At 45.3% G+C, this 15520-nt stretch overlaps 1 protein-coding gene and 1 long non-coding RNA gene across 10 annotated transcripts in view; one reads left to right on the top strand and one right to left on the bottom strand.

Moving 5' to 3' along the window:
- bcor (BCL6 corepressor) overlaps nucleotides 1-15520 on the bottom strand; it is a 283987-nt gene that overhangs the window by 89538 nt on the left and 178929 nt on the right. For 2 of the 9 annotated variants that reach the window (XM_078559751.1, XM_078559752.1), the window contains exon 1: nucleotides 5988-8570. The exons of the other annotated variants lie outside the window; for them this stretch is intronic. The gene's annotated coding sequence lies outside the window, so the exon portion shown is untranslated. Of the gene's footprint in view, nucleotides 1-5987; nucleotides 8571-15520 lie in introns of those variants that run through there. 9 annotated transcript variants of the gene reach the window in all.
- Nucleotides 9325-10320, top strand: LOC144691560 (uncharacterized). The gene is made up of 2 exons (XR_013579173.1): nucleotides 9325-9605; nucleotides 9779-10320. It is a non-coding gene; the product is annotated as an uncharacterized LOC144691560 (long non-coding RNA).

Here is a 15520-nt window from a genome sequence, read left to right as displayed (position 1 = left end):
GGAAAGAAAGGGAAGGAGGGAGGAAAGGGAGGGAGGGAGGGAGGAAAGGGAGGGAGGGAGGGAGGAAAGGGAGGGAGGGAGGAAAGGGAGGGAGGGAGGAAAGAAAGGGAAGGAGGGAGGAAAGAAAGGGAAGGAGGGAGGAAAGAAAGGGAAGGAGGGAGGAAAGGGAGGGAGGGAGAGGGGGAAATGGTGGTAGGGGGGAAGGGTAGGGGGGAAGGGTAGGGGCGAAGGGAGGGGGGAGAGGGAGGGAGGGGGGAAAGGGAGGGAGGGGGGAAAGGGAGGGAGGGGGGAAAGGGAGGGAGGGGGGAAAGGGAGGGAGGGGGGAAAAGGGAGGGAGGGGGGAGACGGAGGGAGGTGGGAAAGGAAGGGAGGGGTAAGGGGAGGGAGGGAGGGGTAAAGGGAGGGCAAGGGGTGAGGGGGAGGTGGAGGGGGGAGGGGGTGACAGGGGGGAGGGGGTGAGAGGGAGAGAGAGAGAGGGAGGGAGGGAAGAGGAGGAGGGAGGAGAGGGAGGGGAGAGAGGGAGCAGGGTGGAATGGGGAGGGAGGGTGGAATGGGGAGGGAGGGTGGAATGGGGAGGGAGGGAGGGTGGAATGGGGAGGGAGGGTGGAATGGGGAGGGAGGGTGGAAATGGGAGGGAGGGTGGAAATGGGAGGGAGGGAGGATGGAAAGGGGAGGGAGGGAGGGTGGAAAGGGAGGGAGGGAGGGTGGAAAGGGGAGGGAGGGAGGGTGGAATGGGGAGGGTGGAAGGGGAGGGAGAGAGGGTGGAAGGGGAGGGAGGGTGGAAGGGGGAGGAAGAGAGGGTGGAAGGGGGTGGAAGGGGGAGAGGGAGGGGGACAGTGGGGGAAAGAGGAGGGAGGGAGGGTGGAATGGGGAGGGAGGGTGGAAATGGGAGGGAGGGTGGAAATGGGAGGGAGGGAGGATGGAAAGGGGAGGGAGGGAGGGTGGAAAGGGGAGGGAGGGAGGGTGGAATGGGGAGTGTGGAAGGGGAGGGAGAGAGGGTGGGAAGGGGAGGAGAGAGGGTGGAAGGGGGAGGAAGAGAGGGTGGAAGGGGGAGGAAGGGGGAGAGGGAGGGGGACAGTGGGGGGAAAGAGAGGGAGGGGGACAGAGGGGGAAAGAGGGGGAGGGGGTGGGAGGGTGAAAGGGAGAGAGGAAGGGTGGATGGGGAAGGAGGGAGGGAGGGAGCGAGAGGGAGGGAGGGTGGAAGGGTGGGTGGAAGGGAGAGGTAGGGAGGGAGGGATGGTGGAAGGGTGGAAAGGGAGAGAGGAAGGGTGGAGGGGGAAGGGAGGGGCTTGGGGAGGGTGGAAGGGAAGGGGGGGGTGGAAGGGAAGGGGGAGGGTGGGGGGGAAGGGTGGAAGGAGGGAGGGGGTGGGGGTAAGGAGGGTGGGGTGGGGGGAAGGAGGGAGGGGTGGGGGAAGGAGGGAGGGGTAGGGGGAAGGAGGGAGGAAGGGGTGGAAGGGAAGGGGAAGGAGGGAGAGGAAGGGGTGGAAGGGGAGGGGTGGAGGGGAGGCATGGAGGGGGTGGAAGGAAGGGAGGGGTGGAGGGGTGTGATGGGGGCATGGGGAGGGGTTGGGGAGGAGGGAGGGTGAGGGTGAGGGGAAAGGAAGAGGCAGGGAGGGGGGGAAGAGGCAGGGAGGGGATGGGGATGGGGGTGCAGGAGGGGGATGGGGATGGCGGTGTGGGAGGGGGATGGGGAAGAGATGGGGATGAGGGAAAGGGTGAGGAAAGGGGAAGGGGGAGGAAGAGAGGGTGGGTGGGAAGGGAGAGTGGATGAGGCAGGGTGGATGAGAGAGGGAGAATGGGAGCGGAAGGGTGGGGAGGGAGAGGGGAGGAGGTGGAGGGACAGGGGAGAGGGGAAGGGAGAGGGGGGAGGGAAGGGGAGGGGAAGGAGGGAGGAAGAGGGAGGGGGAGGAAAGGAGCAGGAGGGAGGGTGGATGAGGGAGGAAGGGTGGATGGGGGAGGGAGGGAGAAAGGGAGCAGGAGGAAGGGAGCAGATGAGGAAGGTAGAGAGAGGAAGGGAGGCAGGGTGGAAGGGGGAGGGAGGGAGGGAGAGTGGAAGGGGAGGGAGGGAGGGTGGAAAGGAGAGAGAAAGGGTGGAAGATGGAAGGAGGGTGGAAGAGGGAGGGAGAGAGGGTGGAAGGGGAAGGTAAAGAGGGTGGAAAGGAGAGAGAAAGGGTGGAGGGGGAAGGGAGGGATGGAGGGGATGGGAGGGAGGGGTGGATGGGGGTAATGAGGGCATGGGGAGGGGTCAGGGAGGAAGGAGGGAGGGAAAGGGGTGGATTGGAGGGGGGAGGAAGCTGGATGGAAGAGGGGCAGATGAGAAATCCCGAACTTCGTCACTCATCAACCATGTGTAAATATATAAAATAAACAATGGCCTCTGTATGAAGGGAGTCACAAAACATGCAGAACCGTGAACCTTACATTTCAATGGCAAAGTCTCACAAGCGTTCATTCACTTAGAATAGGTCGATTTTTTCTTTCTTGATTCATTAATAAGAGCAAAAGGGTTATTCTGTGGCTTGCTGTGTTATCTGATGAGGTATGTCCAACCATTTGGGAGCAATAATAGGTGGTAAAAATCCAACCCATGGGTGTTATATTACTCCCACATGCTGTTACCAGATGCAACAGACGATACCATACGCTACAAAATCTCGGAAACTGACTGAAAATGTCAACCTGTTAAAAAGGCAGAAAAGTCATATGCTCTGATTAAATGGAGATCAGAATTTATGGAATCACTGGAATGTTTTAAGTTTGTATGTGAAGTATACAACAAACGCAGTGTAGGTCTATTGCTTGAGCATGCCAACTTGTGTGGTTCTAGTGTTGCAGTATTTTCAGTACTTCCTGCCGACTAACTGAAAAAAATATATAATTATACCTAATTAATGGCCTTAGTCAGTGGCAAAGCTAAGTTTACTACCAATTTTCTTGTATAGCATATGTAGGTTTGGGCAAAGGTTACTTTAGTCGATTTACACATACAATAGTTAAATTCAAGTACCAATAGTCCCAATAATGGTACTGCATCATACACAGTGAATCAATGTATCATTCAGAGGAATCTGTTAGCATCAAACTGATATGCATTGTGTGGTCTTAAACTAGTGACTGTATCTAGAAGGCTGCAAAACAGAAGTGAATGGTTTCGTGTTTCTGGAGAATAGACACACCAATGTCTGTCATATTTGTATAAAAGGACATTTTTTCCTGCCCTGACTTAGCCTACCAATGTCATGTACAAATCTAGTAGAGATCCTTCCGAGGTATTTAATAATATTTTCATTCCATCGTTTGCCACAGCTGTGTATTTTGCCACAGGATTGTGCACCCTGACCTGTTGTTCCTGAAGTTGACACAACACTTTCAAGGGGTTTTTTAATAAACGAAGAGTAGGTGTATGTAATGTTCTGATACAAATCGGTTGTTTCAACTTATTTAATGGGGTCCTTTGTGCGAAACGGCCCTAGAACATACAGGAAGAAAATGCTGGAAAAACTCAGCAGGTCTTTAGCTCTGAAGAAGAATCATAGGGACTCGAAACGTTAACTCTGTTTCTCTCTCCACAGATGCTGCCAGACCTGCTGAGTTTTTTCCAGCATTTTCTGTTTTAATTTCAGATTTCCAGCTTCCGCGGTATTTTGCTTTTATCCGAGAACATACAGGGTTTGATTTCATTTGGAATTTATAAGCTGCCTTTCACTGAAGAAACAGGCCGTCCGGCGCAGAATGTTTATTGTGGATACATCCTGGTTTAGTTCCATGCAATGTCTTAGCTTTGAGTAAAAGTGTAAATCACTTTTGCGATTACTCATTGATAAAAGGCACTGGACCTTTTAACTAAACATTAGACGAATGAAAATGGGACACTGTCTCCAGTTTTAATTAAAATAGAAAAAAACGCTTACTAATATAAAAAGTTAGGGTGAAACTGAAATTTAGATAATGAGAATACTGCTTCGAGTTGCAGAGAAACTGAAATCGGTTTTGGTTGGATATCAGTAGCTTGAAGGTATTTGTTTACATCTAACAGCACGGAGGACTCGAGTGGTCATCAATTTAGTCGCCATTGCCCAAGGCACCTTGTGTACTCTAACAGAGTACAGCGACAATAAACAAACAATATTAGCGAAACTTGAAAGATTATGACATTTACAAATAACTGAAACGATAATAATCAATATATTCTCAGGCTCCTAACAGAGAAATCAGTGTGTCAGCGTTTAACAAGCTGGCAGTCCACTGGTAAATCTAGTCGTTTTTTTTCTTAAACTGGATATTCCGATCGCGCAGATGCGCAGACCGTGTTCACACAAGTCAGCGAGCAGACAAAAGGAAATGGTCCGTCAGTACTGTTGCCACTTCTACCTCAGCCAGCTCTTTTCATTCTGTGGAAACCTTTCATTCATTTCGGCGTTTTAAGAAGTTCGAGGAAAGATGAATTTGCTGAGAGGACGTCCAATATACCCCAGTAGACATCCAGTCATTGTATTTACATATTTTAAGAATATAACACGTGCGTGCGCACTTAAAGTTCAAGTATATATCGTTCATGGTGTTATCAAGTTAAGATGGTCAAACGCGCTCGTAGTTATGTGGAGGATGAATGAATACACGTCCATATATGCAAACACATCCTGCACCACATCCACAGCAAGAAATTCTCAGCTAAACTTTTAATCTCTGATCGCTTCGTTCACAGGCTGCGGACCGTCTAACAAGACGTCTACTAGAATCTGGTTTACTCTCCCTCAATTTTTTCCTGCGATTATCATTCTCTCCTCCCTGAGCTTGCAGGGAGCCGGCCACTGTTGTCTAGACCGATCGATCACTTAGACAGAGACATACAATACGGTCAAAAGCCTTCAGTCAGGCAGAGCTGGCAGTTGCCACACGGGGTACATGTCACCTTCCAGGTAACCAGCTAGAACTAGAACAACCTTCAGCACTAAATCTCACCTAAAGAACATTTTGCCAGACTGCTCAAGTGACTTGTTAGACGGACAAAGGACTGTTTATGCAGCAATATTCTACAAGATAAACATGCAGCATCGTTACCTTAAAAGGTGCTCTCGCAATAACCTCAAAGGCACAGCTCGAACATAAATCATCAGCCTGAGAGCCATTTGCTGTAACCACTCTCTCTCTGATAACTTAGCAAGCTGTAGCTATTTGTAAAATATGCATATATATGAAAATAATCCTCGGTTTTAAACCCTCAGTTAACTCCCTTTTTTTAAAAAAAAGACCCTATCTACTTGCTTCTTGTGCTGTGGAATGGACGCGGTGTTTATAAAGGCCACCCTTCCGTTATGATTCCTGTTACCTGTGCTGATTTTTCAACGCATATGTTAAATTAATTAAAAGCATTTGGTTAAACCCTCTGAGCGGAATTGAGTGGTTAAATCATAGTCGTCGCTGTGTGGGGGGAGGGGGATCTTTTTACTCGATTTGGCTTTACACGATTATCCTTTAGTGGTGGAAGCGGTCCGTGTTCCTTTGTACCCACAGAGACAGAGCGGAATGGAATTAGCAAAAGCCCCAGTTCCCGTGCGGACAATGTCGATGATACTTTACAATTCTTCTCGACAAAAGTGAAATGGACGTTTGCAGGGACAGCGGCGCCGGCTCGGTAAAGAGAAGGAAGAGGCCGATGTCACTCCGGCTGCATCAGACCTTGTGCCGAATCCTGAAGAAGTTGGGCACGGAGCCGCCACGATCGCGCTCTGATGGTCCGAGTTTCTAAACTTGCCCTCAACATTCACACGAGACGCGCAAGCAGCGACATTCGAGCTAACGTGGAAAACTGAGGATCGATCCACTCTCCTGGAAACTGAAGTAACTGAGGATCGCACATTCGGAGGAAAAGTCACCACCCAGACTGTCTCCGCTTTCCGACAGCGCTCAGCGCGATTTTAATCAGGAGAACAGCCCCGTCCAAAAAAAAAACCCCACTCCTTCCACAGAATAAAACCTCCTCTTACCTGATTCCAGCCTTGCCGTGGATCTGAAGCAGCCTCCTGCTCCGGTTTTCCTGCTGCATCCACGTGCCTTTCTGTTTTTTTAATCGCCAAGACGGCCGGAGGAGACCGTCTTTCATCTGAACATTATCCAAACGTGCGCGCCGCTAAGCTCGCTTATCACCCCACAAAGTCCGGATATCCACTCGAGAAAATAAATCCGCTGTTTGAAAAAAAAAAGTCAAAAGGAAAGGCCTTTTTTTTCCTCTCTCTGTCTCTCTCTGAGCCTTGACCCTTTGGCTCCAGCGAGTGTTGTTTCAGCGCCGCGGTTGCTCGCTCCAGTTGAGTGAGCGCAGCTCTCAGTGTGAATGTTCACTGTACAGGTGGCGATCGGCTGCGATCCTCTGGCACGGAACACTTCGCAGCGCCATGTTGGCTCCTCACCATGTACAGAGCGGCGAAACGATCCGGTCTATCGGCTCCTGCTCCCTCCCGTCGCCCCGCATCCCCCAACTTGCCGAAGCTCGGGCTGTTGCCTTGTGGAGGGGGCGGCGTTTTAAAGAGAAGAGCCCTCTGGCAGATCACTGGAGCAGACGTGGTTCAGCGTCTGCAGAGCAAACTGATTTTTTTTAAATTTCCGATCCAGCCCTAGCGTGCAGCTCCCCTCCGAGACTAAAAAAAAACTCTCTTTACCCATAAGGCCATCGTTAACTTCAATTACCATAAACATCAACCTTTGGCTCACAACCCCCGTTGCCAAAATCTCTAACCCATCATCAACATGGGAGACACAAGCCTCCACAAACAGTATACACCGCCAAACGCTCGGTGATTAACTGAGGGGGGTTTTTTTTGTATCGGAACATTGTGAAAAAAATACCCTGTCTGTATCATCAGAGTACAAGGCTGAATCACGTGAGATCCAAACAGCAAGGGCTAGATAAAAGTTTCGGTCGTACGATTCACTCGGTCCTTAGCTGCTGTTCAGTGCGTTACTGAACTACGTGGTGAGAATCACACGGTATACACCACATATTACATTTTAGCGGGTGGTCCTCCATGCGGAAATATGAATTCAGTGTTTTATGTTTTTCTGATTATTGCCACTGATGGGCAATTTAATGTTAAATTATTAACCCCGATGCTTAAATCTAAACACTCAGACCCTCACAAGTGAGTATTTTGTCCGTCGGTACAAAGTTGTAACATGCCATATGATTTTAGATTCAGTCATTCACTGTTTAACTAGTACGACTGGGATCAACTGTATTTCATGTTGATTGAAATCAAGTCTTCAATGTTTTGATTATATTAATTCAAATTCAGTCTGACTTCAATTCCAACATTTCCACAGCTTTTAGCAGATAGCCTTAAAAACTTGTTTGGTTTTACTGTACTTTGTGAAGAAGAATCACACCTACCGAAATAAAAACAAAATACTAAGCTACCCTATTATACTTATTTGAAAATTACAGCATACTGCAAAATATGGGGCACATGTACTCCGTCGCTATCCCGGAATACAAAGTAAGCTTTTATAGGTAATAAACTGGAGGCAGAAGCAGGAATAATGAAAGGTGCAATTACATCGCTGATACACAGTTCAGTTAGAGGGTCTCTCCAGAGCTACAGAAGCGCTTCCTTTGCCAGTCTTGGGAGTTGACCCGAAGGTCAGGACGCTGTGTGCACACATCTCGAGCGGGAAATCTTCCATCAAGGGCCCACTCACACGTACACTCCCAGTCACGCACAAGAGACACCTAGATATCAATTCGCATTCACATGCAATCACAGTCTCACACATACCCCTGTAATGAGTCTTAAACTCATATCTCCCGCAACCACACAGACTCATACACACATTCTGGCACTCTCTCTCTCTCTCACACGCACACACACACACTTCTCAGGCATAGTCAGTTGTGCAGACAGCCGTCCAAACAATTGCGATGATTACGTACACCCTCAAACAAACTCCCACCCCGGCACTGCCAGAACCACACTCCCGCAAGCACTATCAGTTTCGGAAACCCACATTCTCTCACCTTCTCGCAAACATCGCCTCTCCCCTCTCTCACACACACCCTCACATTGTAACACTCACACACCTAACATTCTCTCCCTCGGTCACACACACTTGCCCCAGTTACACGTGCGTTTGTACCCAATGTCACATACACGTACTCTTCACATTCTCATATCCTCCTTCACACATCTCTAAATTCCTCACGCCATCACAATCACACACAGCGCTCCTTTCCTCTCTGTACCCGTTACACATACTCCCTTCCGCATATTCTCGCAGTCTCAAACATTCGCACAGACTCTTACACACACACGCCCACAGCCTCCCTTGCAAACACACACACACACACACTAGCATTCCCTCCATTACACGCTGCTAGTCAGAGTCACAGTTACACATTACTCCCCCGCAATCTCTCTCAGTCACGTATAAGCAATCACACACACCCGCACTAACAGTTCACAGCAGCTGCTTCTCGGCCTGCGTCGCATAAGCAGAATCGCTCTCTGTTTCTCCGAACCAGGGCGGAAACAGGGCGGTGTGAGGTTGACTGTTCTCATGTAAAAGACTGGGCTTCGACGCGACAAGTAAGCTCAGTTGTTAATTCAAAACGTATTTCACCCCTCTCTCGACTTTATAAGATCTAACCCCTAAAACACGTTGTTGCTACGGTATCCTCCCCCACCCCCAATTCAAATCACCGCACTGGGGCTTGTTTAAAAATGAGAATAGTTAAGGAATACAGTTTTATAATTTAGGGTTAATACTTTGGCGAAAAGCTGCACTTCTGGCAAGAGTTGAAAACCTTTTTTCTGTGTTATCATTTACACTCAATCGTAAATTCCTCTTTAACGATAACAGGAAAATCAGGGGTTAGATTAAAAATTACACCAATCGTTAACTAACTGCAAATAATGTTTTGATTCCCTGCATCGTTTGAAATACTCCAAACCATCAGTCCGAACCATCTTGGTCACAAGATACAGGAGGTTACATTCCCAGTATCAAGAATACACAGATAACTGACGGGGAGGGGAGGGGGGAGGGGTCACCAAAGCTCCCCCTGCCGCCACCACCCCCAAATGCCGAGATTGTTACCACCAAAACAGATTAGCCACAATTGAGGAACTGCTCGTTTGTGTTCCTCGCATTGTTTAATGTAACAATCATTCACCAGTTGGAGGTGTTCTTTCACAGCAATTTGTGTCAGCGTGTAGCGACTACGTGACGCTTTACTTTCGCCTCTTCTGTGCTGTATACAGTTCGGGCTCCTTAATCACTCGCAGCCTTGAGCTGCTGACCTACTCTCATGTGCAGCGCAGTAAGTCCTGCACAACTTCCATTACTGCTCTCGATATCCTTTTGTTTTAACTTTGATTTCTAGCAGAAGCAGTTAATAAGGTTCCCACACTTCACTCTAAAGAACACATCTCGAATCTCTCGTTTCACATCCTAGTGCAGGGAACCGCATCCTTCTCTCAGAATGAGCAACGATTCAAATATAACTAACGGCAGCTGATTTCTGTAATTCCCCCAAAGGAAACTTCGCTTTCAAGAGGCAACGACCATGGCTTGCTGGTTTGTTGTCTGTTCCTTACAGAAATGTTAGCAGAAAGGTTTGTTTCCGCACTCTTTGTTCTATATTTTAGTTTTCAATTAAATAAAGCAATGCATGCCCACAGTCATTTATTTTAAGGTATATAAGGTCACCGTTAATAATGAGATTCGTGTAATTGAATATACGTTTCGGGTTTTTAATTATTCAATGGAATTAAATCCTTTTTTTCAGTGAATGTAATTGACTATAGCGAGGAACCCCCGGCGCGAAGTGCGCCACCTGTCTCAGTGTTGCGCTCCACCACAAAACCAGCAGAGCGACTTCACAAGACAAAGATGGCGAAAGCTCCCATCCCCCACCATTTAGTGCCACTTCCTCGACCCGACCGCTTCACTGCGATACGTACAGCACCAATCTCAAGCTTATTATCAAGATCGAAACGCCTGTTTCCAAACAGATGCACGAAACAAGCAATGGAGGGCATTAGAAAGGACGGACAGAGCACGTTATACAGCTTAAACGTTTTTAAAAAAAAACATTGAAAGCATCTTCGCTTTCTCGGACGCAAAGCTTTCTCGAAAGCTTGCATTATTTTCAAGTTGCAGATGCGAACAAAGAACAATAAATATTACTGCGAAATGAGCTTGGTGTGTTGAGGGAGGCAGGACGAGGCTCGACGAGTATCGCAATTTCACTGCAAAACAAGGCATAACAAAAGTACAACAGCAGCAAAACTGCACAGAACTCCGACTGCAGCTCAGTCTGTACATTAACAGACATACAGCTGATTTTTTTTTTTAAAGAGCGTTGATTTGGTTCATAAACTACCAGAACGAGAGAGGTTTCTTGACCATTGGCTTCTTCTGCATAAACAAATGCACCTCTATACCAAGCCGGGCTTTCACACTTCCTTTGTATCGCACTTCAAAAGGTGCGGAACACATCATTTCTGACCAGATTCAAACACAAGCTGTGCGTCAGTCTGACTTCGGTGCGGACTTCACTTCAGCCAAATTAAAATTAAAATTCAGAGTTCAACGTCTGTCAGTCCGGCCGAGAACGGAGCTCTGCGTTCGCCATTGTTGTGGGATTCGAATTTGGAAAACTTACAAAGAAAGTTTAAAACTAAAATGAGCAAAGCAGCTCAAATAATAACCTCCCCTTCCCCATCCAGATACACACAAATCTCTGCAAAGTAACAAAACTCTTAGTATCGAGTTACTAAGCTCACCAGGTTCCTGTGTCCACAACGCCAACCTTTAAAACACACTACTAGTGATCTACACACTACTTAACAATTTTTTCAGACATGTTCTATAACCTTAATGTCACAAATTGAACAAAAGATAATGCTTGAATAGGAAATACTTAAATATGATGCAGAGAAATTCGGGCAAGCATTTTACAAAAGGAAATTTTAAAATGTACACAATTTTTCTCGCGCATTCCCTACTTTCCAAGATTTTAGCTTCAGTGCCCACCTATCTTACCCGCCCCTCCCGAAAATACTAAACTTATGGGACTATTTAAACTCCCCCAATGTAAAAAGGAACTAGACTGGTATCTGAAAAGAATGAATGTGCAAAGTTACGGGGTGCAGACACGATGGGCCGAATGTCGTCCTCCTGCGCTGTAACAATGCTGTCATTCTGTAAGAGATTGGTTATACTTCAACATTTGCAAAGGGACAAACAATGGAAATATCAAATAATTAAAGGCATCTGAATGGAGATCAGTCAATAATTAATTATGTCAGTAATGATCTCTGAGGAGTAAAATCAGATGTTAAGGCTCAAAGCGACTACAAAGGGAAGTGAAAGGAAGAGAATCAAAGGTTCCCACTCCAGGAAGTGCAAGTCTACGGATCAGAAGCAAGAACAGGATTAGGCCATGAAGCCCTTTTGCTCAATAACATGCCAACACTCAAAATGTCCATTCTTCATACATAAACAATGGTCACTTGTGAGAGGTGCTGTCGGACTATCAGCACTCGCGGGACTGTATCCCAAACAAAAGTCAACACCTTCAGAAGAGGGTTAAGTAGAAAACTGGCACTGCAAATGTGTTAAAGGTGTAAAGGGTTTCCTGTAGCACTACTTTTGGAGCACCAGTGTGCATCTCTGCAGCATTTGATAGTGAGATGACAACATTGGGGAAATGGACTGCTGATTCGCTGAGAAATCTAGAGGATAACCAATGAACAACAGTAGAAACTGTTTTTATTTCAGACCTCCGTCACAATTGAAGTATGAAGATCTTCATTGGGAATGGATTAAATAGGATAATTAATTGTTCCCCTTTGCATTCTGTTCAAAGACAGTTTTGGTCATTGATTTGTGTCTAAAATAAAATATATTTTTCTTTTAAGACTCTGAAATGTGCAGATGGCAGTTTAGTTTCTTAATGTCATGGCTAAAACAATTCAGTCCACTCACTGTGCCTACACTGACTGAAAGAGCTATCCACTTAGTCCCATTTTGCTGCCCTTTCCTAAAATCCTTTTCATATTTCCTTTTTCAACAGGAGGTCATTAAATAAATGGGACAGGTGCAATGTGAGATCCTTGCTTGCATCTTTGGTAGTTCCTTGGAGTCAGGACTTCTCACTCAGACTGGCAGAACTAGTTAATGAGGCCCATTTGCTTGACTTCAGCAATAGGAATGATGCTTTATTGTATCACTGATATAATGAGTTATGGAAGGTCTTACCAGGGACACTCAACATTGATTCAAATTCAAGGTTGTGTCTTACAAACTTGAATTTTTTTTAAGAAGTCACCAAATTAGTGAATAATGGTAACCTAGTAGACATTGTCTAGCTGAACTTTCAGGTAGTTTGGAATCCACCAGGAAGATAAGGCTCCAGACTTCATTAAATCCTAGATCTAACCATGGACAAAACAGCTAAGTTCCAGAGGTGAGATGAGAGTGTCTGCCTTTGACATCAAGGCATTTGACCATGTGAGGTGTCAAAGAGGCCTAGTAAAAGTTAAGTTAATGAGACTTCATTCCATTGACTGGGGTTATGCCTAGCACAAAGGAAGATGGTGGGATTGTTGAAGGCCACTCATGTCAGCCCTGTGATGTCAGTGCAGATGTTTCTAAGTGCTGTGTCCTAGGCCCAGCCATCTTCAGCTGCTTTGTTCCTCCAGCACAAAGTAGGGAAGTTCACTGATGATTGCAGTGTTCAGTCCCATTCGTAACTCCTCAGATAATGAAAAAGACCATGCCTGCATGCAGCAAGACCTGGACTACATTTAGGCTTTGGTTACTAAGTGGCAAAAACATTGACATCATGCTGGGACCAGTGTTGTGGTGAGTCATATAACTAGGACATAGAGAGAGAACTTTAAACAAGTAGTAGGGGGAAGAGATCATGTGACAGGAGATGTGACAAAAGGAAACAATGAGGTAATAGACCAAGGTAGTGATTTGGGTAATGATAACCAGAATGTGGCAGCAAGGGACAGAGTGTGCAAACTTAAGAGTGCACTAGCAGATAAGGCCAGAGATTGCAAAAATGGTCAGAAAACAGAGTTAAAGACTCTGTAGCCGAATGCTCACAGCATTCATAACAAAATGGATGAATTGTTAGCACAGATAGAAATAAATATGTATGACCTAATAGCCACTACAGAGACATGGTTGCAAGGTGACCAAGGCTGGGACCTGAATATTGAAGGATATTTGACATTTTAAAATGACAGGAAGCTAAGATAAGGTGGGATAACTCTGTTAATTTAGGTAATCTATAGTGAAGTAGTTAGAGATGGCCATGGTTTGAAAAAAATAAGATGTAGGATCAGTTTGGGTAGAGATGAGAAATAGGAAAGGTAAGAAGTCACTTGTGGTAGTAGTTTATAGTAGCCCCACCCCCCACTAGCAGTAGTTACATTGTAGGACAGAGTATACCGGAAGAAATAAATGGGACATGTGAGAAAGGTACCACAATAATCATGGGTGACTTTAATCAATATGTAGTTTGAGCTAATCAGATTGGCAAAGGTAGCATGGAAAATGAGTTTATAGAGTGTATTCAGGACAATTTCTTAGAGTATTGTATTCTAGAGCCAACCAGAAGCAGGCTATTCTAGATCTGGTAATATGCAATGAGACAGGATTAATCAATAACCTCATGGTAATGGGCCTCCAGGTGATTGAGCATAACATGATAGAATTTCACATTCAGTTTGAAGGGGAGAAGTGTGAGTCTAAGACGAATGTTTTAAATGTAAAAAAAAGGTAATTATAAGGGTATGAAGGCAGAGCTAGCTAATGTTAAATGAGAAGCTAAGTTAAAAGGTGGGACAGTAGAGATGTAGTGGGAGACTTTTAAGGAGATATTTAATAACTCAGCGAAGATTAATCCCAGTGAGAAAGAAAGACTCTGAGTAGGATGTATCATCCTTGGCTAAATAAGGAAGTTAAGGATAGTATCAAATTGAAAGAAACACTGTACAAATCTGCAAAGATTAGTGGTAGATTGGTCAGATTTTAAAAACTAACAATGAATGACTGAACAAAAATAAAGAGGGAGAAAGTTGAGTATGAGGGAAAGCTAGCTAGTAATATAAAAACTGATAGCAAGAGTTTCTACAAGTGTTTAAATAAGAAAAGAGCTACTGTTGGACCTCTAGGGTGTGTTTAGGGAATTGATAATTAAAAACAAGGAAATGGTGGAGGCGTTAAACAGGTATTTTGCATCCGTCTTCACTGTAAAAGACTTAAAAAACTTCCCAAAGATACTTGAAAACCAAGAGGTGAAAGGGAAGGAGGAACTTAAAACAATCACCATCACCAGGGAAAAGGTGCTGGAAAGACAATTAGATCTAAGAAGTCCCCAGAACCAAATGGTCTGTATCCTTGGTTCTTAAAAGTGACGGCAGAGATAGTAGACACATTGGTTATAATCTTTCAAAATTCCTTCGATTCTGGAAGGGTCCCAGCGGATTGGAAAATAGCAAATGTAACACCTTTATTCAAGAAAGTGAGGGAGACAGAAAGCAGTTAGGCCAGTTAGCCTAACATCTGTCATCAGGAAATTGCTAGAATCTATTATTAAGGATGTTATAGCAGGATACTTAGAAAATCATAATGGTATCAGGCAGAGTCAACATGGTTTTATGAAAGGGAAATTATGTTTAACTATTTTCTTTGAAGAAGTAACAAGCAAGCTGGATAAAGGGAACCTGTAGATGTGGTATACTTGGATTTCCAAAAGGCATTTGATAAAGTGCCACATCAAAGGTTACTACACAAGAGCACATGGTGTCAGGGGCAACATATTAGCATAAAGGATTGGTTAGCTAAGAGGAAGCAGAGAGTAGGGATAAATCTATGCTCTATGCATTGATAACCTAAACGTAGGTGTTGGGGAATGTTCAGCAAGTTTGCAGACTCTGCCATGTTATTTCTGAGTGTTAGATCTGTAGAGGATACTGAACTACTCAAAGCCGTTCTCGATATGTTGGAAGAATTGTCCACATTTAGTAAATTATGTTTAACTTAGAAAGACAGTGCTTTGCATGTGAACTGGTCTAACTGACAAACATACATACAGTCTATAGGGAATGCAGTTGAAACCAGCGATCAAAGAAAAATATCTGGTTGTTGTAGCATATCACTATAAACATTCATGACCAATGTTGTGATACTATAGCTAAAAGCAAACAGGGTCCAGGTTGTATTCACAGGACAATTTACAGCAAAACAAAAACGTACTATTTTCTTTTTCTCCAAGACTTTGTTGGGTCTTATTTAGAATCTTGTTTCACAGCTTTAGTCTCCCTTCATGTAGGGGGTATTAAGGCTTTGGAAAGAGTTCACGAGTGCCAGAAAATTCATTCCTTCTTTAAAACAGCTTCTTTCCCTAATAAGCTCAAAGAGCTGATCTGCAAACTTAAGAAAAGCATAAACCCAGGTAATTTGACCAAGGTTTATAAAATGAAGTGAACCAATTATTTCAACTGGATAG

Source organism: Cetorhinus maximus, chromosome 16 (genome assembly GCF_964194155.1).
Source record: "Cetorhinus maximus chromosome 16, sCetMax3.hap1.1, whole genome shotgun sequence".
In the NCBI taxonomy this organism is placed as follows: Eukaryota; Metazoa; Chordata; class Chondrichthyes; order Lamniformes; family Cetorhinidae; genus Cetorhinus; species Cetorhinus maximus.
Note: the sequence above shows the minus strand (reverse complement) of the source record. Positions and strands in the feature narration are given on the sequence as shown.